The sequence below is a fragment of the Rhinoderma darwinii genome, chromosome 5, assembly GCF_050947455.1.
Source record: "Rhinoderma darwinii isolate aRhiDar2 chromosome 5, aRhiDar2.hap1, whole genome shotgun sequence".
NCBI classification, from domain to species: Eukaryota; Metazoa; Chordata; class Amphibia; order Anura; family Rhinodermatidae; genus Rhinoderma; species Rhinoderma darwinii.
Genome location: NC_134691.1, coordinates 296,431,122 through 296,459,043, shown reverse-complemented (window position 1 = coordinate 296,459,043; position 27,922 = coordinate 296,431,122).

Below are 27,922 nucleotides of genomic sequence, written 5' to 3'. Positions count from 1 at the left end.
CTATGGTTTCCGTTTGCCTTTCTGTTCATGGGTTCCTCCAATAGAAAGCTGCAATGGAACTATACAGGCAGCTATATTGGATGTTACCCATCTGTCCTAGAAACAGATATAACTAAGAAATGGCTGTTCAGAAATTTTAACAGCTTGACACAAGAGGACAACTTTGGAGCCTATATTTATAGGTGACTTGTTTATAAGTGGAAATACTTGTTAATTTGATAATGTATTTATAATTAATATAACGTGCAGTCACCTGAAAAAGTAAACACTCCAAATAAAGTTGACTTAACAAATTGACTTTGCAATAATTTTTGAAACAAGTTAAACAAAAAAAAATATTTATCAGTACCTTAACGTACTATCTAGTACTTTAAATTAATGTGCTATCCTTAGAAAAGGCCATTAAAATATGGTTGAACAAAAAGGCCACACTGCTCTCCCCCTTAATTGTTTATCCAGACACAGCTCTGTACATACATACGGTGCGGATTTGTTTGTGTTGTACTGCAACTCAGCGCTGTTCGCTTAAATGGACCGAGCTGTAATGCAAGGCACAGTCACAAATGTATGTATGGTGCTTTGTCTGGATAAACAATGAAAGAGATGCAGGGCTTATTTCTTCTGATCCTTAGGCTATCAATGTATGACCGTGAGGGTCCAACTCCTGGGATTCCCCACAGCCATACATTGATGACACTGATGGCTTATCCTAAGGTCAACTCCTTTAAGGACCTAAAATAAGAAGCAGATGCACCAGATCAGGTGCAAATGATTAGAACATCAGGATTCGAATCCAGAAACTCCTGTGTTACAGACAGTAGCGCTTCTCATTAAGCAACTGGTGCTAGTGGACAACTCCAATGCTGAATCTATTGTCTAGGTTCTCTTGACTCTTGCGATTCCTTGCCTTGATTACCTAATTAATCTCATCCTTTTTTACTTCCAATATAAGCCTGAACTGTGCACTTCCTCCATGCCAGACTATTGAGCTTCCTGCCTCTAGTTTAGTCCATTGCTGCCTTACTCTGTAAACTACTGTTGCTTATTTGTGTACTGAACTTGGATTGTTTCCTGACCATGTCTCTGCCTTATGCTACAAACCTTTTATCTGTGCACCAAACCTGACTGTTACTTGACTACTCATACTATTATCACCCACCTTCCATATTGTTTCAGCCACTGGATTCTAAATAGGCTTCTAGACCTTGACACAAGGTAGGAGAGGTTATAGTTGCTTCTTAGTCTGGAAAGGAATTTAAAAAGGCTCAGCAAACAATTAGACATCAATAACATAAGATGCTGAAAGAAGTCAGGTTCACGTATGGCTACTATTAATGTAAAAGTGCATGAGTTTACCAATAGGAGGAAGCTGCACAAATTAGGTCTACATGGGAGTTGTGCCGCTAGGAAACCATTTGTGTCCAGCAAAACGTTAAAAAATGTTTAAAAAAATCATAAATTATCATCTATCCACAGGAAAGGTGATAATTTTCTTATTGCTGTGGGCCCCACCGCTGGGATCCCCACCGATCGTGAGAATGGTGGTCCCGAACCCCAGATCCTCCCACTGTACCCCCGCAGTGAGGAGGAGCCTGAATGGAGCGGCAGTCGAGAATGTGCCCGCCATTACATTCCCTGTCTATGAGAATGAGGGAAACAGCTGAGCGCTATAACAAATTACACTTACTGTTTCCGTTATTCCCATAAAAATCAAATGTAGCGGCAGCGCGCATGCTCTACCGCTGCTAAATTCAATGTCCCCCTCACTCCAGTCAAGCATTGAGTAGGATCTGCGGGTTTAGGACCCCCGCTCTCATGATCAGTGGGACTCCCTATGGTTGGGCCCCCAGAGATTTGAAAATTATCACCTATCCTGTGGATACTGTAGGTGATAATTTTTGAATTTAGAAATACCCCTTTGAAGCAAGACAAGGACAGAGTTGTGTGACCCCAATACTATAGACATGTTTGGCACAGCATTCCACCCAAACATCCTCATACCATTTGTAAAGCATGGTAGTAGAAAGGTTAGGTCTGGGTCTGCTTTGTAGCATTAGGGCCCGGACAGCTCACCATCATTATATCCACTTCGAATTTTTATTTTTACCTGAGGGTGCTTGAGAAACATATGAGCTCAGTCAAAAGTCAGAAAGTCAGTTGAAAGTGCACCTTGCAACATGACAATGACCTAAAACATTCCAGTAACTTCCCCAAGGAATGGCTAAAAAAAAGTTCTTGAATGATCAATTCAAACTCTGGATCTAAAGTCCAGTAATATGCTGTAGAGGGATGTCCAGAAGATGCCAATGCAAGAAACCCCTTAAACATCGCACACAAAAAAGCTCTATAAAGGAGTTGGAAACTCAGAGACTGGTATATAGTTATAGAGATGCCAGTTGGAGGTTGTTTCCGCGAAAGGTGCCAATATCAGCTCTACATAAGAAAATGGCAACTTTCCCTGCGGTAATCAGCTGTTCACCATGGTGACTCTCATATTAAGGGGTTGTCTGTGACAAGACAACCGCTTTAAGTGGACAAACCTTTTACTATTTGCTTCATTTTTAGTCAAATTATTCATATTTTTGTTTTAGCATTATAAAAATAATAGATTTTTTACTTGCTAGAATAATGATTCATTATTAAAAATAAATAAATAATGCTTTTGGTTGATATCCCTGGCAGAGATTATGTCACTCATGCTCTACTACATAGTGAAAATTAGTAATAATGCACATATAATTATCATGAAACTTGTTATTTAAGTGTTCTTTGCAATCTTAAAATATAATCAACAATTATTCACACTCATTTCTGTGATAAAATTATCATTTACATTGGTTGTACTTTGCATAAAATAAAAGCTTCATTTAAATGGATGAAATTAACACCTGATAGTTAACAATGGATCATAAATTAAATTTAGATATAATTCAAGGTTATTTTAAATTGTAAATGATCAAAAACATGCACAGCTGGTTGTTTTCATAGTTCTCTGCATTCCCTTCTTATTGAAAAAAATGCTAAGAAGATATATGTTTCATATATAGGGATCACAATTTACAAAAAATAGTCCATGTAGATTGTCACGTACCTCAGTGGTTGTGGAGACATTTCCTATCAAGATTTTTTTTTATTTTTGCCTTCTTGCATTCGGTCCGCCATAACTTTTTTATTTTTAAGGCTAGGGAGCTATTTAGGCCTTGTTGGTTACAGGACAAGTCATATATATTTTTTAGGTATCGTTTTTGGGCATATGGTAGCGTGTAATCTACATGAATTTTTTAGAATGGGGGAATGCATTAAAAAGGCAAGGCACAGGCATTTGTTAGGGCATATCTAAGCTATGCCCTAACAGAGACTATTACTAGACAGCCAAGGGGTCCTTTATTAGGCTCAAGAATGTCACGATATCCCAGTTACCCCCGGTGATCACGTTGCCGGGCTGACATAGACAGGTTTTTTTCCGATCTCTATCACGCTGTTGTCCCTGTGCTATCACCAATGGCGTAAATCCTGCTGATGACATACAGATAAAAAGTCGATTTTCCAACATGTTGCAGAGCTGCAGTGTAAAGCATAGTGGAAGAACATTGCAGCAGCTTCAGCCTCTAATAAAACAAGAGGTGGCTTTCAGACTGCAGTCAGGCAGCCAAGAGAGCAGTTGATATACCTATTAGGGCAAAGCACCACGTGGCGGAATTGCTCTGGAATTCCACTGCGGACACTCCGCAGCGTTAATCCGCAGCGGACCCGTTTCTCCATTGACTTCCACTTCTTTTTAGTAGGGTTCGTTTAGACGATGCGGAAAATTCCGCTGCGGAGCATAGGCTGCTGTGTGGAATTTGGTGTCCGCAGCATACAATGGATGTTGCAGACCTGTGGCGGACTGGTTGCGGACTCATTGCGGAAGTTCTCCATTGACTTCAATGGAGATTCAAAATTTCTCAATGAAGTCCGCAGATGGTTATGTGTGCTGCGGAGCGTATTGTTTTTTTAACATGACATTTCTTCATTCTGGCTGGACCTATGTGTATTTCTAGGTCTACAGCCAGACTGAGGAAGTCAATGGGGCTCCCGTAATTACGGGTGACTACGTGTGTGCACCCATAATTACGGGTAACTATGTGTGTGCACCCATAATTACGGGTGACTACGTGTGTGCACCCGTAATTATGGGAGCGTTGCTAGGCGACGTCAGTAAATAGTCACTGTCCAGGGTGCTGAAAGAGTTAAGCGATCGGCAGTAACTGTTTCAGCACCCTGGACAGTGACTACCGATCACAATATACATCAACCTGTAAAAAAAATAGAAGTTCATACTTACCGAGAACTCCCTGCTTCTTTCTCCAGTCCGGCTTCCCAAGGATGACGTTTTAGTCTAAGTGACGGCTGCAGCCAATCACAGGCTGCAGCGGTCACATGGACTGCCGCGTCATCCAGGGAGGTCGGGCTGGATGCTGAAAGAGGGACGCGTCACCAAGACAACGGCCGGTAAGTATGAAATTCGTTTACTTTCACTAGGGAAAGTGCTGTCCCTTCTCTCTATCCTGCACTGATAGAGAGAAGGGAAGTACTTTCACCTCAATACGCAGCAGCTAGTCCGCATCAATTTACTGCACATTTTGGGCAGATCCGCCACAGAATCTGCAACGCAGATTCTGTGCGGCATTGATGCGGACAGTTGCGGAAGAAATACGCCACGTGGGGCCATGCCCTTAAAAGCTCTATTCTGAGGACACTGAGAATGAACTTTGCATTGCAGACACCTCAATGGACATTTTCTTAATAACCAAATTAAAAAATAATTAACTGGAATAAAAACAAAATTACCAACCAGACGATTTACATTTTCAATGTGATTAAAAGTTGAGGAATTCCTTTACCATCCCATGTGGCTGTATGTGTTTGCAATATTTGTATAGTCGTCAGATTGAGGCCAAAAGTCCCTGTATGTCTAAGAAACTTGTTATCTTATTTTCTAGTGCAACTTCTTAAGGCCAGGATCACACATGCAGCTTTGATGCAGTTTTTGGTGCAGCTTTTTATGGAGTTTTTTTTTTTTTAGCAAAAAACACAGGAGTGGACACAAAAGAAAGGGGAGGCATCAGTTTTTTCTTTATATCTTTCCCTCCTTTTGAATCCACTTGTGGCTTTGGCTCAAAGAATTGAGCCAAAAACTGCACTAAAAACTGCAGCAAAATTGTGTGTGTGATCTCGGCCTTAGGACTCATCCACAAGAACAGCAAGGAAAAGTTTACACTTGGTGATTTCAGTTCTGTTAAATAGTTTGCGAGCTCAATAGATATAGTGGGAGTAGGTAGCCTGGAGCTGCCGTAATAGGAATCAGTTGTAGCTCACTAGTGGTTTACTCATAAAAACGCACCACAGCTAAACTGAATCAAATCTCAAAAATATTTGAGGAGATTGTGGTAGGAGTTCACACTGGTAGAGCTCAGGTTGTGGATTTTATCTTCTTGCCAGCAGATCTAGAAGACAAACAGAATGGCTTGGATATGTAGAAATCCACATACGTCTTGGGTAGCAGATGTTCAGGGATATTGGTCAGGGACTGATATGAGTAGACACATTGTGTGCTGGGTTGTGGATTGATATATTTGTATAGAAGGCATGGGCGTCTTGAACATGGTTTGGGTGGATCAGGGGTGTATGCTACATCTATCCCACTTTCAGCATTTCTATTTATGGGAGGCATGATCTGATGTAAAGTCTGTGGAGGGACATGGCTTTAGTGACTTATGGTTTGAGCCCAGCCTATTAACACCATAAATAGAAATATCTTTTTTTTAAAACTAATAGTTCTGGTCAAAAAAAATCTTTAAGAAATTTCTCATTTCATAAAACAAGTACCAAAGCCGGGGCACCAACATTGACTGAACCTGAAATAACATTATAAACCTTAAACATGCACCTTTTTAAAGAGCTCATTGTCTTCTAGTTATATATTAAACCAGACTGTCTAAATTATTTGAAATCTACCAGAAAGTATTAGGGGATTGCTTTTAAAAGTGTACTTCTCGATATAAAGAGAATGTTTTCTTTATTTTTGAAGTTTTCTTTTTACTGATGGTCAACATGCATTTCAGATCTATCTATCTATCTATCTATCTATCTATCTATCTATCTATCTATCTATCTATCTATCTATCTATCTATCTATCTATCTATCTCTATCTCTCTATCTCTCTCTCTATCTATCTATCTATCTATCTATCATCTACAGAATTATTTGGACAGTGACACAAGTTTTGGCATTTTAGCTGTTTACCAAAACATATTAAATATACAGTTAAATAATCAATATGTGCTTAAAGTGCAGCCTCTCAGCTTTAATTTGAGGGTATTCACATCCTAATTTGAGGTAGGGTTTAGGAATTACAGCTCTTTAATATGTAGCTGACTCTTTTTCAAGGGACCAAAGGTAATTGGACAATTATCTCAAAAGCTATTTAATGGGCTGCATGAGCTATTCGCTCATTAATCCATCAGCAATTAAGCAGGTAAAAGGTCTGGAGTTGATTCCAGGTGTGGCATTTGCATTTGGAAGCTGTTGCTGTGAACCCACAACATGAGGTGAAAGGTGCTCTCAATGCAAGTGAAACAGACCACCGTTAGACTGAAAAAATTAAGAAATCCATCAGAGACATAGCACAAATGTTTGGAGTGGCCAAATCAACAGTTTGGCACATTCTGGGAAAAAAGAGCGCACTGGTGATCTCGTGAACTCCAAAAGACCTGGACATCCACGGTAGACAACTGCGATGGATGATTGCAGAATCCTTTCCATGGTGAAGAAAAACTCCTTCGCAATATCTACCTAAGTGAAGAACGCTCTCCTGGAAGTAGGTGTATCAGTATCTAAATCTACCATAAAGATAAGTCTTCATGAGAGCAAATACAGAGGGTTCACCACAAGGTGTAAACAATTAATCAGCCTTAAAAATAGAAAGGCCAGGTTAGACTTTGCCAAACAACATCTAAAGAAGCCAGCCCAGTTCTGGAACAGCATTTTTGGACAGATGAAACTAAGATAAACCTGTACCAGAATGATGGGCGGAAGAAAGTATGGAGAAGGCTTGGAACGGCTCATGATCCAAAGCACACCACATCCTCTGTAAAACATGGTGGAGGCAGTGTGATGGCATGGGCATGCATGGCTGCCAAAGGCACTGGGTCACTAGTGTTTATTGATGATGTGACTGAAGACAGAAGCAGCCATATGAATTCTGAAGTGTTCATGGATTTACTTTCTGCTCAGATTCAACCAAATGCAGATGGAAAATGACCCAAAACATATTGCGAAAGCAACCCAGGAGTTTTTTTTAAGACAAAGAAGTGGAATATTCTGCAATGGCCAAGTCAATCACCAGATCTCAACCCGATCGAGCTGCATTTCACTTGCTTAAGACAAAACTTAAAGAGACTCTGTCACCACATTATAAGTGCCCTATCTCCTACATAAGGAGATGGGCGCTATAATGTAGGTGACAGCAGTGCTTTTTATTTATAAAAACGATCTATTTTTACCACTTTATTAGCTTTATGCTAATTAGTTTCTTAATGCCCAAGTGGGCTTTTTTACTTTAGACCAAGTGGGCGTTGTACAGAGGAGTGTATGACGCTGACCAATCAGTGACCAATCAGTGTCATACACTTCTCTCCATTAATTTACACTGCACTAGCGATATAGCTATATCGTTATGTGCAGCTACATACACACACTATAACATTACTGCAGTGTCCTGATAATGAATATACATTACCTCCAGCCAGGACGTCATGTGTATTCAGAATCCTGACACGTTTGAATCTTTTCTGTGAGATTTCCAGCAAGGCAAACGCAATCTCGTTTACATCGTAATCCTGCGAGATTACGTTTGCCTTGCTGGAAATCTCACAGAAAAGATTCAGACGTGTCAGGATTCTGAATAGACATCACGTCTTGGTTGGAGGTAATGTATATTCATTATCAGGACACTAGTAATGTTAGGGTTTGTGTATGTAGCTGCACATAACGATATAGCTATATCGCTAGTGCAGTGTAAATGAATGGAGAGGAGTGCATGAGGCTGATTGGTCAGCGTCATACACTCCTCTGTACAACGCCCACTTGGTCTAAAGTAAAAACGCCCACTTGGGCATTAAGAAACTCAGCATAAAGCTAAAAATCGCTCATAAAGTGATAAAAATAGATAGTTTTTCTAAATAAAAAGCACTGCTGTCACCTACATTATAGCGCCGATCTCCTTATGTAGGAGATAGGGCACTTATAATGTGGTGACAGAGTCTCTTTAAAGCAGAAAGACATACAAACAAGCAACAACTGAAGACAGCTGCAGTAAAGGCCTGGCAAAGCATCACAAATCAGGAATCCCAGCGTTTGGTGATGTCCATGGGTTCCAGACTTCAGGCAGTCATTCCCTGCAAAGGATTCTCTACAAAGTATTTTTTTTAAAAACATTTTATTTATGGTAATGTTAATTGTCCAATTACTTTTGAGCCCCTGAAATGTGGAGGCTGTGTAGAAAAATGGTTGCAATTCCTACATGTTTCACAGGATATTTTTATTCAACCCCTTGAATTAAGCCTGAAAGTCTACACTTCAATTGCATCTCAGTTGTTTCATTTCAAATCCAATGTGGTGGCATTCAGAGCCCAAATCATGAAGATTGTGTCACTGTCCAAATAATTCTGGACCTAACTGTATATCTTGTGTGTTACTGCAGCTAAAAAAATATAACAGAAAAACAATGGAAGCTTTCAGATTTGGGGGCCTATTCAAATGCAAAAACTGCACAGTCTGGTTAACTTGTCTAATTGATCACTTAACTGTCTTTCATTGTCGCAACCTAAATGTTAACGTATCCCACTGTTCCCTTGCTCGGTGGGTTAGGTTATGTGATTTAAGATGGAGCTGGGTGTATATTTTACAACAGTTGGGACAAAGAACAAAATAATTGTTAATGGTTTCTTTCTCTCTTTATACATTTCAGACTATATTATAAATGGAGAATTGAGTATAATATTTGGTTAATAAAAAATACAGATGGTATTAACTTTCAGATGTTAAAACAATGAAGGCAAATTTTAGTTTGGATTTAAAAGGGTCAATTTTTTATTTTACAGATAGATTAATAAAAATAGGGGAAGACATTACTAAGCTCTCGCATCAATAAATGTATATAACAATGGAATCCAGTTGATGCTATTCATTTCTTATTACAGTCACTAAGAACGGTCTCACTTGCAAAATTCTGAACTCTCCGGCTGGAGTGGTAGACTTCTAATCCCATTTTACAGACTATTAAAGTTCTCTTTCTCTTTGAATCCACTGTTTGACACATACTGGGGAGACTTTGCATTTTGGTCACTAAGAGAAGAGAAAGGGGCATAACTAGAGCAGCAGCTTCTACAGGGGCCAACTCCTCATAAGGGGAGTCAATGGTGAGAGGCGGGGAACGGTTGTTGACAGGAACTTGGATAATGAGGGAGATTATGTGAGCAGAAGAGCAAGAATTGAGGCAGAAGGAAGAGAATACAAAAGATACAAGAGAGAGCAAGATGGTAGAAAGTGTTTCAGAAAAATATTCAATATTGTATTGCCAAAACAATCAAAATAATTTCCAGTAGTTGACACAGCCATGTGGGGACCCATTACAATTTCTGCTATTGGATCCCCCATTCTTACTTTTAAAGTCCCTACAGTAGATATGTATAGTAGTTAATTGAAGAAGTTTTTGAGGTTTTGGTCTTCATATTTTTTGTTGCATTTAATTTTCTAGATACTGTACCTTCCTCATTAAGCATACTTTCTTGAGCTCTTTTGTCACTGTCGCTACGTGTGGGCAAGTCTATGATCTCAGAACCAGGCTTTGTTACAATATAATGTTGTCCATGTCTCAACAGAAGTCAATATGATAACATTCTGTAACATAAAGCATGTGATATCAGGCGTACAGGTTTGTAAAGTTTAATAATGGTATTGCCTGTATAATGTACATTAAGTTCTGAACACATGCATTTCTGAGAAAATCATAGTCTCTATAAATTCCAGTACAATCGAAACCAAAGTAGAAGAATATGAATTTTACAACATGACCTAATGTGACCTAGATTCAATGACTCCAGACTATAGTATTCAAGACATTCTCTTGTTTAAAGTCAGGCACATAGCTCTATAAAACACCACACCTTAGCAGGAGTCTGAAAGCTGCCAACATACGACACTGGAGATATGATTGATGTGCTGATTCTCAGCTCAGATTTGTGTAAAATGTTTTTAACCACAATAACTACTATCAATTCTGCAAAACGTTTAGTAACATGTCAAGGGTGGAGGCAATAATAGGATTCCTAATAGTATTGGAAACATGAAAGGCCCAGCCCAAGTACTGTGCTCATGCATAAATTCTGTGCTGATTTCCACCTTTTCACCTTATTGCTATGCATATCCAGAGAAGCTCTTGATAGTTAACCAAAAACGTATATCACACTCTTAGGCCAGGTTTACACTTAGTGTAAATACTGAGGATTTTCCGCAATGGATTTCGTTGCGGAAAATCCGCATCATAATACAGTAGCAGCAGTGTGGATAAGATTTGAACAAATCTCACCCACACGCTGCTTTAAATGATAAGTGGAAAAAACTTTCATAAATTGACCTGTGGTGCGGTTTTGCAATCCACAGCATGTCAATTGTATTTGCGTAATCGCTGCTTTTTTGTTGCAGGTTTTCCCCATTGAATTCAATGGGAGGTAAAACTGGCAAAAACAGCAGATGTTGCGATTTTTGTGGTGGAAAAGCTACGATTGTCCAGGCTGGCCTCCTGGGATGATGTTTCATCCCATGAAAACGCTGCAGCCAATCACAGGCTGTAGTGGTCACATGGAATGAAACATCACCCCAGAAGGCCGGGCTGCAGGACGTCAGAGTCTAAGTATGTGCGTTTTTTTTCCTCTTCTGTTTTCCGCAGAAAACATTCCAACCAAAAACTGCACCATAATTTGGTGCGGTTTTTCAGCCAGAGTTCCCTGCGACCGGCAGGGCAGATATGCTGTGTACCTTTACACAGCGTATCTGCCCTGTATGACCATAACCTTAGGGTATGTTCACACGTAGCGAAAATACTGCATATTTTCCCGCATCGAAAATTCGCAGCGTAATACTGTAGCAGCAGAGTGTATGAGATTTGAACTAATCTCATCCACACCCTGCATTAAATATCACCAAAAAAAGTTCATAAATTGACCTGAGGTACGGTTTTTTAAATTGCAGCATGTCAATTTATGCTGCAGAATCGCTGGTTTTCTGTTTTTCCCCATTGAATTCACTGGGAGGTAAAATCCGTAACATCCCAAATGTCTCAATTCTTGAAATCGCAATTCAGAAAAATAAAAAAAAGCTTATACTTACCTGTTCTCTATACTTCTCTGTCCAGGCAGGCCTCCTGGGATGACATTTCATAACATGTGACTGCTGCAGTAGTCACATGGAATGAAACGTCATCCCAGTAAGCCGGGCTGCAGGACATCAGAGGGAAGCGATGCCATAACTCCGGGTAAGTATAAGCTTTTATTTTTAGCCTCCTTTTTTTCGTATCGGACATTCCACTCAAAAAAACTGCCCCAGAATGTGTTGCTGTTTTTTGTCCGGAATTTTATGCAGGGTTCAGGGCGGATTCGCTGTGTGCTTTTACGCAGCGTATCTTCCCTGTGTGAGCATGGCATTAAAGTAACAAAAGGAGAATGACCCAATACGTTAGGCACTAACTACATACATGAAATACTGAAAAATACAAATACTGAATGCAAATCATAGAGTTCTCCCTCTGCTAAAAGAAATAGATTGAAAGTTAATAAATCATTTCTATCAAGAAAGAACTTGTATACATGTCAAACTAAAGAAATTAATAGTGCTTAGTATCTAAAAAAAATCTAACGGTTGTATTTTACTTATTGATGTGCAAATTACTAATCTAATCTATATTAACCTAAAATTACATTCCTCCGATATGTTAATGATATGGTTAATATAACAACGTAACAGGATTATATTTTTCTCAGTAGTTATGATTTGCCAGTCAGTGGATTTGAACCAAACAGAGTAAATATCTGTTGACTTCCATGTATGCTATTCTCACTTGGTATTTATTTTATTTTTTTCATAAAGTGCATGTCTTCCTTTTTGCACAAAAATCTATCTTCTGACAACAAATTGTGGCACTTATCAGGACGCTGTTTCCTTCGGCTCGCTCGGTCATAGAAGATGCTGCCTGGCACTCAGGGCAATATGAACTTGACATAAACGACAGTCTTTCATTCAAGTTAGGCTTCGTTCACATCTGCGCTAGGGCCCCGTTCCAACGTTACGTCTGAGCTTTTAGCCGACTACACTATTAATTCAATCAAAACGACGGAACTCTTGCACAACTGAGACAAACGGAAACCATTGGCACCGGATCCGTCACCATTGAACAACATCTATCTCTTGTGTATGGTCAGCTTTAGATAATCCTTACACTTTATTGCACCTTTCTGTAACTTAGTAGGACTCTCTGTTGCCTTAGAACAGCCTGAATTCCATGGATTCAACAAGATTCTGAGAATATTGATATCAATAAAGGGTATTCCTAAAATGATTAATTATTACATATCCACAGGATAGGTGATAAATATCGGATCACTGGAATGTGGGTCCTAACCTTCACATCCTCCTCACTGCACAAACACAGTGCGGAGAACATTGATTGTAGCGTCAGACGAGCATGCGCTATAATGCTTTATTCAAAGTCTATGGGACTGACAGAGACCGCCGAGTACAGCACTCAGCTATTTCCGTCAGTCCCATAAACCTGTGAATAGCTGATAATTGTCCATTCTAGGAATACCTCTTCAAAAATGTTGTAAAACTTGAAACATGTAAATATATTCCCTATATTTGTATCATTGCTCGAATAAAGATCATTTGCTGTTATATAGCACAAGGTCTGGATAATCCTTTCATTGTTGCAAAATTGCCCTAATATTTAGTGGTTTCCAAGCTTTGGAAGAATCAACCAGTGGAATTTTCTACACAGGAGATACTAGGTAAGGTGATCTAAAGTTATCCTATTGTTTCTTAACAGAAAATATTCCGTATAATAACCTCACACATTTGCTGCAAGTTAGTCACTGCACATTCATGAATCTTGCATTCCACCATGCTCTACTGGACTGAGGTCTGTGCTGGAGATTTGAGAACCTTTGGAGAAGATTCAACTTATTGTCATTATTTGTGGACCCAGCTTGCCACGACAATGTGCTTTGTGATATGATGTGTTATAATCAGTGGTGTAACTACCGCTATAGCATCTGTAGCGGCTGCTACGGGGCCTGCGGCATGAGGGGGCCCGTGTTGCCCGCCGGCACAGCCCCCACCATGGCCGGAGGCTCTGCTAGCAGCCGCTATGGCTGCTACAGCGCGACGCCACTGAACACTATGGCAGAGCAGGGAGGTATCTCCCCCCTCTGCCATTAAACAAAAGACATGTATCCCCTATCCACAGGATAGGGGATACATGTGTGATCGCTGGGATTGATAGGGAGAACGGGGGACTGAAAGTCCCCTGAAGTTCTCCATGACTAACCTCGGACTTCCGGGGTCTGTGTCGGCAGCTCCGTAAAAATGAATAGAGAGCCGGTCGCGCTTGTGCATTCATTTTTCTTGAGCTGCGCAGACGCCGGAAGTCAGAGGTGAGTGATGGAGAACTTCGGGGGACTTTCGGTCCCCCGTTCTCCCTATCAGTGCCAGCAATCACACATGTAACCCCTATCCTGTGGATAGGGGATACATGTCTTTTCACACTGTAGGTCGCATTTTTTTGGGGGGTTGGGGCTGTATGGCGTTCCCTACAGGGGGGTGGGCTGTATAGCGTTGCCTACAGGGGGGGGCTGTAAGGCGTTCCCTACAGGGGGGGCTGTATGGCGTTCCCTACAGGGGGGGGCTGTATGGCGTTCCACACAGGGGGGGCTGTATGGCGTTCCCTATAGGGGGGGCTGTATGGCGTTCCCTACAGAGGGGGGCTGTATGGCATTCCCTACAGGGGGGGTATGTATCGCGTGCTCTACAGGGGGGCTGTATGGCGTTCCCTACAGACCCCTCCTGTAGGGAATGTCATACAGACCCCCTGTAGATAACGCCATACAGACCCCCCTGTAGATAACGCAATACAGTCCCCCCTGTAGATAACGCCATACAGCCCCCCTGTAGATAGCGCCATACAGCCCCCCTGTAGATAGCGCCATACAGCCCCCCTGTAGATAGCGCCATACAGCCCCCTCTGTAGATGGTGCCATACAGCCCCCCCTGTAGATAACGCCATACAGCCCCCCTGTAGATAGCGCCATACAGCCCCCTCTGTAGATAGCGCCATACAGTCCCCCCTGTAGATAGCGCCATACAGTCCCTTCTGTATATAGCGCCATACAGTCCCCCCTGTAGATAGCGCTATACAGTCCCCTGTAGATAACGCCATACAGCCCCCTCTGTAGATAACGCCATACAGTTCCCCCTGTAGATAACGCCATACTGTCCCCCATGTAGATAGCGCCATACAGTCCCCCTTGTAGATAGCGCCATACAGCCCCCTCTGTAGATAGCGCCATACAGTCCCCCCTGTAGATAGCGCCATACAGCCTCCTCTGTAGATAGCGCCATAGATATCTACAGAGGGGGCTGTATGGCGTTATCTACAGGGGGGACTGTATGGCGCTATCTACAGAGGGGGCTGTATGGTGCTATCTACAGAGGGGGCTGTATGGCGCTATCTACAGAGGGGGCTGTATGGCGCTATCTACAGAGGGGGCTGTATGGCGTTATCTACAGGGGTGGCTGTAAAAAAGGCACTATCTACAAGGGAGAGGGGGTTGTGTGACACCCAGGGGAGGGGGGGCCCCAGTCAAAAGTTTGCTATGGGGCCCAGTCTTTCCTAGTTATGCCCCTGGTTATACTGCTAAGAATAGCCATGAAGATGACTGCAGTATCCATAAAGAGAAGGTCCGACATTTGAATAATTGATATTACGGGGCCTAATTGCTTAATATCGCCTAACATATAATTACACCACCACTATCCCTAGTATGAATCTGTGATAAAAGGCAGGGTGGATTTATAGATTCATATAGTTTCAGCCAAATTGTGACCATCTGCACAGGGCATCAGAAATCAAGATTCTTAAGTCCTGGAAATCTTCTGCTTTCCAGTTTTGGTGACTAACCGCCCTTTATAGTCATGTTTTTTTGTTCTTAGCTTACATGAGTGGAATCATACGTGTTCTTCTGCTACTATATCCTAAGGACATCATGGTTCAACATGTTGTATGTGTTTTTTTTTTTTGTTTTTTTTTGTTTTTTATAGCTAGCACTAGTGAGTTAGAGGGGTCTGTTGTCTCTTCCACTAAAAAAATGTAGGGAATCCCAGAAGGATAGTAAAAAAGATTTCCAAAGTAAAGCTACTATCACGGTGGGTGTGTGGACGCACTGGGCCGTACCGCCGTAGCGGGATAGCAGCTGGCCAAACAGGATACCAAGCCAAAGTCAATAGTTCGAATAAGGGTACCTGTGGCAATACAGACAGTAGCGATGGCAGGCTCGGATGGGACCTTGGCAGCAGGCACACACCAGGCGTGGTGAAATAGAGCAGGCGTAATATACGACACACCACCACTCCAACTCCCCACGGAACAGGAGCAAGGTAGCACGGGATACAGGATACAGGTAGCAGGAATGTGAACACTGGGAACTGGAAAACACTAAAGGACCATTTGCAAAGACTAACACGGGTAACACAACAAAGCTCAGGCAATGAAGTTAGGAGTAGGGCCCTTTTTATAGTTCAGGGTGATCATGGGAGCAATCAGTCAATCTAAAACATGTGTGTGCTCTGGCCCATTAAGGCCCCGAATGAGCTAGAGTGCGCACACTAGTGGTCACTGCAGGACAGGACGGCCGCATGTGCTGGCATCTCTGGGGAGGAAGACGTCTGCAGGATGATAAGTGTCTGCGGTCTGTGACCTTGGATGTAACAGTTACCAATAGTAAATCATCTCACAGAGTCCCACAATCTCCTAAATATACAATGCTATATATGTTATGGATATGGCAGAAGGCAAGCTAGTGAATTTGTGCATAGACATGAAGTTCAGCACCTAGATATTGTTGCGTTGCATGAATTTTCACAATAAAGATTTGAAAATGTTTACCTTTAACACCCCTAAAATCTATTCTGATTTTCTTTTATTCTGCAAAAAATAGATGGAAAATTAACAATTCCATCTTTGCTGTAATTGATTTTAGTTCATACTTTTAAACTAACATTTTTCTAATGCATTTTATTTATTTCTATTTTTATCATAGTGTTTTATGTTTACCATAAACATGAATATCTTTGGCAGCAGGAGCTAAATGTAGAGCATGCAATCACATGCTGTACCACTAGGGACACTATGATAGAAATGATCGCTATCTTACTATACCTAAATACTCTCTCATCTGTGGGAAATACTGGTGCTGCTGACATTACCGGTGCATCTACAGTAAATGGCAATTCCTTGCGTCTTTGAAGATCTACTTTAAAATGCTATGGGGGAAAATACTATATGGCGCTTGTCATTCATAGCTCACCAATTAAAATAAGTATTGTCATGACATAACACAAAGACATATATATATATATACACTACCGTTCAAAAGTTTGGGGTCACCCAGACAATTTTGTGTTTTCCATGAAAACTCACACTTATATTTATCAAATGAGTTGCACAATGACTAGAAAATATAGTCAAGACATTGACAAGTTTAGAAATAATGATTTTTATTTGAAATAATAATTTTCTCCTTCAAACTTTGCTTTCGTCAAGAATGCTCCATTTGCAGCAATTACAGCATTGCAGACCTTTGGCATTCTAGCTGTTAATTTGCTGAGGTAATGGGGAGAAATTTCACCCCATGCTTCCAGAAGGCCCTCCCACAAGTTGGATTGGCTTGATGGGCACTTCTTGCGTACCATACGGTCAAGCTGCTCCCACAACAGCTCTATGGGGTTGAGATCTGGTGACTGCGCTGGCCACTCCATTACAGATAGAATACCAGCTGCCTGCTTCTTCCCTAAATAGTTCTTGCATCATTTGGAGGTGTGCTTTGGGTCATTATCCTGTTGTAGGATGAAATTGGCTCCAATCAAGCGCTGTCCACAGGTTATGGCATGGCGTTGCAAAATGGAGTGATAGCCTTCCTTATTCAAAATCCCTTTTACCTTGTACAAATCTCCCACTTTACCAGCACCAAAGCAACCCCAGACCATCACATTACCTCCACCATGCTTGACAGATGGCGTCAGGCACTCTTCCAGCATCTTTTCAGTTGTTCTGCGTCTCACAAATGTTCTTCTGTGTGATCCAAACACCTCAAACTTCGATTCTTCTGTCCATAACACTTTTTTCCAATCTTCCTCTGTCCAATGTCTGTGTGCTTTTGCCCATACTAATCTTTTCCTTTTATTAGCCAGTCTCAGATATGGCTTTTTCTTTGTCACTCTGCTCTGAAGGCCAGCATCCCGGAGTTGCCTCTTCACTGTAGATGTTGACACTGGCGTTTTGCGGGTACTATTTAATGAAGCTGCATGTTGAGGACCTCTGAGGCGTCTATTTCTCAAACTAGAGACTCTAATGTACTTGTCTTGTTGCTCAGTTGTGCAGCTGGGCCTCCCACTTCTCTTCCTACTCTGGTTAGAGCCTGTTTGTGCTGTCCTCTGAAGGGAGTAGTACACACCGTTGTAGGAAATTTTCAGTTTCTTGGCAATTTCTCGCATGGAATAGCCTTCATTTCTAAGAACAAGAATAGACTGTCGAGTTTCACATGAAAGCTCTCTTTTTATAGCCATTTGGAGAGTGTAATCGATCCCACAAATGTAATGCTCCAGATTCTCAACTAGCTCAAAGGAAGGTCAGTTTTATAGCTCCTCTAAAGAGCAAAACTGTTTACAGCTATGCTAACATAATTGCACAAGGGTTTTCAACTGTTTTCTAATCATCCATTAGCCTTCTAACACAGTTAGCAAACACAATGTACCATTAGAACACTGGAGTGATGGTTGCTGGAAATGGGCTTTCATACACCTATGTAGATATTGCATTAAAAACCAGACGTTTGCAGCTAGAATAGACATTTAGCACATTAACAATGTATAGAGTGTATTTCTGTTTAATTTAATGTGATCTTCATTGAAAAAAAACTGTGCTTTTCTTTCAAAAATAAGGAAATTTCTAAGTGACCCAAAATTTTTGAACGGTAGTGTATATATATACACACAGTATGTATACAGATGTAGCCATCTCGACTGTTAACACATTAATTACACAGTAGCAAGATAACTTAACTTGACTTTTTCAATAACTCTTCAATGGCTTTTGTTGTGTGATATCACGCTTCAGCTCAGCAACTTATCAAAGACAAGATAAACTTGGCAACATCTATATATATATATACAGTGGAGGAAATAAGTATTTGATCCCTTGCTGATTTTGTAAGTTTGCCCACTGTCAAAGTCATGAACAGTCTAGAATTTTTAGGCTAGGTTACTTTTACCAGTGAGAGATAGATTATATATATATATAAAAAATAAAAATAAATCACATAGTCAAAATTATATATATTTATTTGCATTGTGTACAGAGAAATAAGTATTTGATCCCCTACCAACCATTAAGAGTTCAGCCTCCTCCAGACCAGTTACACGCTCCAAATCAACTTGTTGCCTGCATTAAAGACAGCTGTCTTACATGGTCACCAGTATAAAAGACTCCTGTCCACAGACTCAATTAATCAGTCTGACTCTAACCTCTACAACATGGGCAAGACCAAAGAGCTTTCTAAGGATGTCAGGGACAAGATCATAGACCTGCACAAGGCTGGAATGGGCTACAAAACCATAAGTAAGACGCTGGGTGAGAAGGAGACAACTGTTGGTGCAATAGTAAGAATATGGAAGACATACAAAATGACTGTCAATCGACATCGATCTGGGGCTCCATGCAAAATCTCACCTCGTGGGGTATCCTTGATCCTGAGGAAGGTGAGAGCTCAGCCGAAAACTACACGGGGGGAACTTGTTAATGATCTCAAGGCAGCTGGGACCACAGTCACCAAGAAAACCATTGGTAACACATTACGCCGTAATGGATTAAAATCCTGCAGTGCCCACAAGGTCCCCCTGCTCAAGAAGGCACATGTACAGGCCAATCTGAAGTTTGCAAATTAACATCTGGATGATTCTGAGAGTGATTGGGAGAAGGTGCTGTGGTCAGATGAGACTAAAATTGAGCTCTTTGGCATTAATTCTACTCGCCGTGTTTGGAGGAAGAGAAATGCTGCCTATGACCCAAAGAACACCGTCCCCACTGTCAAGCATGGAGGTGGAAACATTATGTTTTGGGGGTGTTTCTCTGCTAAGGGCACAGGACTACTTCACCGCATCAATGGGAGAATGGATAGAGCCATGTACCGTCAAATCCTGAGTGACAACCTCCTTCCCTCCACCAGGACATTAAAAATGGCTCGTGGCTGGGTCTTCCAGCACGACAATGACCCGAAACATACAGCCAAGGCAACAAAGGAGTGGCTCAAAAAGAAGCACATTAAGGTCATGGAGTGGCCTAGCCTGTCTCCAGACCTTAATCCCATCGAAAACTTATGGAGCGAGCGACAGCGACAGCGACAAGCGACAGCCTCGAAATCTTAATGATTTACAGATGATCTGCAAAGAGGAGTGGGCCAAAATTCCATCTAACATGTGTGCAAACCTCATCATCAACTACTAAAAACGTCTGACTGCTGTGCTTGCCAACAAGGGTTTTGCCACCAAGTATTAAGTCTTGTTTGCCAAAGGGATCAAATACTTATTTCTCTGTGCACAATGCAAATAAATATATATAATTTTGACAATGTGATTTTCTGTTTTTTTTTTTTTTTTCATATAATCTATCTCTCACTGGTAAAATTAACCTAGCCTAAAAATTCTAGACTGTTCATGGCTTTGACAGTGGGCAAACTTACAAAATCAGCAAGGGATCAAATACTTATTTCCTTCACTGTATATATATATATATATATATATATATATATATATATTAATAAATGCACACACACATACACACACACACACACACACACACACACACGCAAACACAAACACACACAAACACACACATACATACATACATACACACATACATACATACATACATACATACATACATACATACGTACGTACATACAACAATAAAACAGGGCACTTGGTCGTTGTATTACCTGAGTGTACTGGTACTTATTAGTATCAGAATGTTTCATAAAAAGAGCTCTCCAGGCACGCTTTATTGCAACAAAAGCAAGATTGGACTATTCCTCTTGCCTTCTTGCACTCCCATAAACACACACACACTGACCTGTTTTATACTACCTCCATCAAAAGCGTTATAGTGCTGTGAATGAAGAGCTGTTATCTGATTTCAATGCACATTTCTGGAAAATGCTCATATTTGTAAGGGAAAATTGCAGAGATAACTGCAAGTATTCTGGCACTATTCAAGACCATTTATCCAGATAGTACATTCATAAATAACACAAGCTTGATTTATTGTTGTGTTGAAAATCTGAAATCCTGGTATTAAAAAATAGTTACATACTTTGATGGAACAATAAATTTTAATGGCACTATATCAAAATTTCCCTGACTGCTGTTTTGGATGAAGTAGAAAATGTTAGCACTATGAGGGAATAAACTGCTCTTACTAATGCAGAAGATAACTCCCGCTGAAGGCTCTTTCCTGCCGCAGACCCCGGAGCACCGAGAATGGATCACACCAAACTGTCACTTAGAACTGAAGCCAGAAAATTGTTGTTTCTTGTGGTGTTACTACAGGAAAATCACCTCTCTGGATTTGCTGGATGCTGCCAAATAAATGACAGCTTAATTTATGCCATTCTATCGCTACATTACGGAGCCATTCAGACACACAGTTAAGTGCACTCCATGTTAGTGCACCGTGCTGCAATCAGAGCAACAGGTTACTGCACAGGGCTCGTTAAAGTGTCTGAAATCCTGATAATGTCTCAGTCACCGGGGTCATAAATGTGCGTTTGCAAAAACATTCTAAGTAAAATTGAAAGTGGCAAAGGCAATGATGTTGAAAGATTGTAGAAATCTGGTGATGTAAAATATAGCACACATGTCAATTGTCCCCATTCCTGTATCAATTTTACCTTTTAACTCCTTAAGGACGCGGCGTAGTTTGGGCCCTAAGGACGCAGTAATATTGTTATATTGTTCATCTCCACATTCCAAAAGTCATAACTTTTTGATTTTTCTGTCAAATGATTTTTTCTTTATTTGTCTATAAACTTTATTAAACTTTTTATTTTTTAGTCCCTCTATAGGACTTGACCTTACGATCCCCTGATAGCTTTTATAACACATTGCAATACTCCTGTATTGCAATATATTATGCCTATTCCCAAAATTGCAGCATTGCATGTGGTAAAGCAACCACATTGCTTTATGCTGCAAAATTGGGTAAAAAGCCCTCGCTCTAGTGAGCTCTCAGCATCCCCCCCTCCTTTATCCTGGCTAGTGCCGGGATAAACGAGGGGATTGAACGGTCTAACCTCCTACACTGTGTGTCGCCATTTTTTGAGCTAACACACAGTGTAGTAGGTTTACATACAGTAGTAAACACACACAAACACGAACATACATAGAAATCTCTTACCTGCTCCTGCCGCCGCGGCTCCCTCCGGCCCGTCCGCTCCGTCTGCTGCCGCTGGTCCAAGTGCACAAGTCCGGAAGCCGCGACCGGAAGTAGTAATCTTACTGTCCGGCCGCGACTTCCGGTCCACAGGAAAATGGCGCCGGACGGCGCGCATTTCAAATTGGACTGTGTGGGAGCAGCGCATGCGCCGTTCCCACACAGATGGCGTACATTGAAGTGGATGGAACGGGCCCCGTTCGCAGTCCCTATGGGACTGGAGCTGCCGTATTCCATGTCTGTATGTGTCGTTAATCGACACATACAGAAATGGAAAAAAAAATGGCAGCCCCCATAGGGAAGAAAAAGTGTAAAAATAAGAAAAAGTAACACACAAACACACAAATTAATCCAAACTTTTTTAATAAAGCACTAACATCTTTAACATATTAAACATTTTTTTGTGGTAACACTGTTCCTTTAAGCTATCATACATTGAATGCCTGGGGGTCATTGTTAGGCCCCCAGCTGCCTTGGCAAACCATTGGCACCCATTGAACATGTCACAGGGTTGCCGAAGGCTTTATGGAGGGAGCCCCTCCCACTGTAAAACCACTTAGGTGCCGCAGTTTCTATTAACTATGGCATCTAAGGGGTTAAACGGTCACAATCAGAGTTATTGCTGATCCCAGCCGTTAAAACACGTTACTGTTAATAAGAGTCTGTTAAATTTCCTCTTTTAGTGAGATTGTCAATTTGAAGGTGTGTGTTAAATAACGAATCCATTGATGTCTCTGAAAGTACTATAGAGGTAGCTCATGCAATTGCTATGGAGCCCCTGAGTAGAGGAGGGTAGGCCTGCTTGGTCGCATCCCCATTATTACTAGATAAAGCAGTGTAAGATTCCCCTCTCTAGTGAAACTGCATTGTTAGCAATCAAAGGTATAAAATTGACACAAGGAAAGGCCTTGGTGGGGGAACAAGCACCAAGCCATTCTGGTCTGGATGGCAAAACTCGGCACCATAATGGGGGCCGATTTTAATCTTTTATATGAGGCAGAAATAAAACCAATATCTCCTTGGCATGGTCTTTCCTAATATAGTAACCTGGAATATGGGGCATTTTACGGTGATGACAGGGAAAACATATAAAACCATAGAGTCTCCTGGAACAGCAATTGAAAAATAAAATTTTGTGCAATTACTTGATAGTTCTTGTAAAGCATTCTTTCTTACTAGAGATAAGCGAAGTTCACAAAATTAGTTTTAGGTCCGTCCGATTCGGTCAAAATAGCGTTTGGGTCTCTGTTGTTCCGCTACGTCAGAGGAGTAGAACAACGAAAATGGCGGAAGCGCAGGCTCTTTTGAACAACGGAGACAAATGGTGCCCGACTAAACCCATTGACTTTAATGTGTACTATCGGGTTTCCATTGGGGTGTCTGTCCCTTATTTGCCTTTTCATGCTCTTTAACGTCAAGCCAGCAAGCAATGTCAAAGCGGCAGCAACATATATGGGTAGAAGGAGGGAAACCACAGTGCATTTTGAGATGACTGCATGCAAAGAATTATGGGTAAGCCCTCCTGAGGTCATATCATCCTTTTTCTAATGTGTCAAATGGCATCCAGCGATACCATTTTGCTACAATTTTTGTGCCATGAACCCCAAAAGATTTAGAATTCTCTGAATCTAAAACTTTTGGAAATTTTAGACCTAATTCGATTTGTGTAGAATCAATTCGCTCATCTCTAATTACATGACTCTTATTAGTATAGAAATCTAGTAATATCCTGAAGAGCTGCTTTATGTCACCGGTAAATGGGATTGTTCGAGATCTTTATTATTGAATTTTACAGTGTAGCTAAGGTTCTTTTTGTTTTTTCATCTAAACAGATACAAAATCTGGTACTGAATAATTTCATAATATATCTTTACACGGGTCAGAGCCCTGTTTTTCATTCCCCTCTCACAAACATTTTTACAGCTTCCATTGAAATCAACAACGAATATGTCTTCAGTAAGCTCCTAAGATCTTCATAGGGGTGGCTAAAAGCAACCAGAAACTTATCATTCAACTCTATGACTGTATAAACAGTAGATTTTGAGCTCTAACAAGAAAAAAAGAAAACACCAAAACCCTAGAAAAATCTATTGCAAAATTGATCAGCACAAACTTTTGGATAGGTCCCAATTCTGCTTGTTGCTATTATAGCCAGTCAACCAACACACCAAGCAGCTTAGCTGATATGGATTGCTCTCTGGTGCACTGAATTGTGTGAGAGTTACATCGGCCAATGATCCCTCGTTCCTGATAATTGCCCTGTGTAAACAGGGCAACGATCAGCCGATGACTGAGCAAATGCTCGTTTATCGGCAGATCTGCTGGTTTATGCAGCATTAAATATGATCGTTGTTGGTAGCATATCTCTCTGTGTAAATAGGGGGATGTGCTGCCGACATAATGGAAATGTATGAGGACCAGTGCTCGTCCCCATACATTACTGATCATAGCTCCTTGTGAAAGAAGAAAACGAGCGCTGATCAACGAGCTGTCTAGCTGACCGACACCTATTTTCACTGCCCACAGGCCATGGGATAGGACCTTAACTGGTTGCCGATACAGGACGAGAATGCTCGTCCTGAGCGGCGGGTACTTGGCGCATTAGGACGAGTATTCTCGTCCTGTGTGACAGCCGTATCTGCGCGCGATCGTGAGCGGGGCAGCGGCTGTAATACACAGTCACGGCCCCGCTCTGACAGCGGAGAGAAGAGAAACATCTTCTCTCCGCCGTTAACCCTTTGAATGCCGCGATGAAAGCTGATTGCGACATTCAAGGAGGGAGGACTGCACTTTGATCGCATCACAGAAAATAACTGTGACGCGATAAAAGCCCATAACTTGTATGGCCAGACAGCCCAGGGTCCATTGAAGGACCCCAGCGCTGTCTGAACATATTTCCTGTTGTTAGGGCATACTGAGATATTCCCTAACAACTGCCTGTGTACAATCAGTACTAGCATATAGATCTATGCCAGTACATTACAGTTAAAAAATCAGAATCAAAATGATAAATCCCTTTATGGGATTAGAAAAAAAAAGTTAAATGAATGTCAAAAAAAATTAATGATAAACAAATTAATAAATAAATAAAAAGTAAAAAAAATACACAGAAACACACATTTTGTTATAATAAATAAAAAAATGGTACCTACATAAAGTACAACTCGTCCAGCAAAAAACAAAGTCTCATACAACTACGTCGTACAAAAAAATAAAAGAGTTATGAGCATCGGGATGCAAAGAGGGAAATATAAAAAAATTGTTCTATCCTCACGGCCAAAATTGTCAGTGTCCTTAAGGGGTTAAAGAGGCTCTGTCACAACATTATAAGTGCCCTATCTCCTACATAATGAGATTAGCGCTGTAATGTAGATAACAGCAGTGTGTTTTATTAAGAAAAACAATCTATTTTCACCAAGTTATGAGCGATTTTAGCTTTATGCTAATTACTTTCTTAATGCACAACTGGTTGTGTTTTTACTTTTGACCAAGTGGATGTTGTAAAGAGAAGTGTATGGCGCTGACTAGAGATGAGCGAACTTATGATAAGATCGGTTCGGTTGGTTCGCCGAATTTCTTGAAAAAGTTCGATTCGGACCGAACTAGTTCGGACCGAACCTGTAATTCAAGAAAGCCCATAAAAATCGTGTATGGAGCTCCCGTAATGACGGATGACGGGTGGCTACATGTGTGCACCCGGCATTACGGCAGCGTTGCTAGGCGACGTCAGTAAATAGTCACTGTCCAGGGTGCTGAGTTAACTGATCGGCAGTAACTCTTTCAGCACCCTGGACAGTGAATTCCGATCACAATATAGAGCAACCTGTAAAAAAAAAAAAAAAAGACGTTCGTACTTACCGAGAACTTCCAGCTTCTTCCTCCAGTCCGGCTGTCCCTCTCGACATCCGGCCCGACATCCCTGGATGACGTTTCAGCCAATGTGACCGCTGCAGCCAATCGCAGGCCAATCACATGCTGCAGCGATCACATGGACTATCGCGTCATCCAGGGACGCGTCCCTCTTTCGGCATCCAGCCCGATCTCCCTGGATGACGCGGCAGTCCATGTGACCGCTTCAGCCTGGGATTGGCCTGTGATTGGCTGCAGCCTGTGATTGGCCTGTGATTGGCTGCAGCGGTCACTTGGACTGAATCGTCATCCCGGGAGGTCGGACTGGAGGAATAAGCACGGAGTTATCGGTAAGTAGGAACTTCTATTTTTTTTACACGTTGATGTATATTGTGATTGGAAGTCACTGTCCAGGGTGCTGAAACAATTACTGCCGATCGCTTAACTCTTTCAGCAGCCTGGACAGTGACTATCTTCTGACATCGCGTACCGGAAAATCAGTGACTCATAAGCCCTGTTCAGTCAAAACGTGTTCGGCCGAACCCGGTGAAGTTCGGATTCGCTGCGAATCGAACTTTTCACGATGTTCGGACCGAAACCGGGGGTCGGTTGTCCCGGTTCGCTCATCTCTAACGCTGACCAATCAGTGACCAATCAGCGTCATACACTTCTCTCCATTCATGTAATCAGCATGTAGTGATCCTGCGTTGTTCACTATGTGCAGTCACATACACCCACATTAACGTTACTGAAGTGTCTTAACAGTGAATAGACATCGCTTCCAGCCAGGACAGGATGTCTATTCATAATCCCGGCAACATTTGTGTGGGACTTACACAGGGGCGTAGCTAGGGGGGGTAGGTGGGGCATGTGCCCCGGTTGTTTTTCTAAATACAACACACTTCTATTACATACATTACAGCGCCGATCACATTATGTAGGAGATAGGGCACTTATAATGTGGTGACAGAGCCTTTTTAAGTTAGATTTTCAACAGATTTCTGCACAGTCTGGTGTAAAGACTATACTTTCCATAATGTAAATCATCACAGTAAACTTTGAGCAGATACAAAACCAGCAAAGAATGCTGGGAGAATTCAGCTCTGTTCAGCCAGCAAATTTGTGAATTCCATGTTGGATTAGACTAAAATCAGGGGCGGACATACCGCATGTGCAGCCGGTGCAGCTGCACAAGGGCCCCGCGTGGGAAGGGGGCCCGTTCAGTGGCGTAACTACCACAGTAGCAGCCGTAGCAGCTGCTACGGGGCCCGCGGCATGGGGGGGCCCGTGTCGCCCTGACAGGCACATTACATTTTATGTACCAGGCCTGGCGGCACGGGCCCCCTCATGCCTAGTAGCATCACAACACTAGGCATGAGGGGAGGGAGGGGGCGGGGGCCCGGTGATAGCCGCCACACTGCACTACCAATCGGGAGGGAGGGGGCGGGTGCCCGGGCCCGGTGATAGCCGCTACACTGCACTGCCAATCTGGCACAGATGAATAGGACAGGACGGCGATGCTGGTGGTAGGAGGAGCGCTCAGGCAGGGGAGAGGACAGGGGGCGGTGCGACGTAAGACTTCGGGCGGCTGGACAGTACAGTCAGGACTGCCGGAGAACTCATAGGATGAGCGGAGGACAGACACAGGACGAGTGGAGGACGTGCAGACTGCAGAGGACAGGTAGATGAAGTTAAAAAGTTCATGTCAGAAGGGAGAAGTTTTTATGTAGAAAAATCTGCCTCATAATTCCTTCCGGAATTTTGAGGCATATTTTGACCTGCCGGTAGAACACTTCCCGCGTTTTTCATTGCGTTTTTTTGTGGCGTTTTTCGGCCATCGGGCCGTGGGCAGGGAAACGCAGCAAAAAACGCATTTTCTGCCTGCCATTGTTGTCAATGGGAAGTCAGAGACAGAAACGCCCGAAGAAAGGGCATTGCGCTTCTTTTTCCCGCATGCGGTTTTTACTGCTCGCAGGAAAAATTTCATGGATTTCAATGGGAGGCACTTTCTGACGTTTTTCGCGAAAAAAACCTCAGTGTGAACTCCCCCTAACACAGGGGCGTAACTACTGCTATAGCAGCCGTAGCGGCTGCTACGGGGCCGCGGCATGAGGGGGCCCGCGTCACCTGCCGGCACGGGCCCCCACCTTGGCCGGAATCTCCGCTAGCTGCCGCTATGGCTGCTACAGCGCGATGCCACGGAACACTACGGCAGAGCA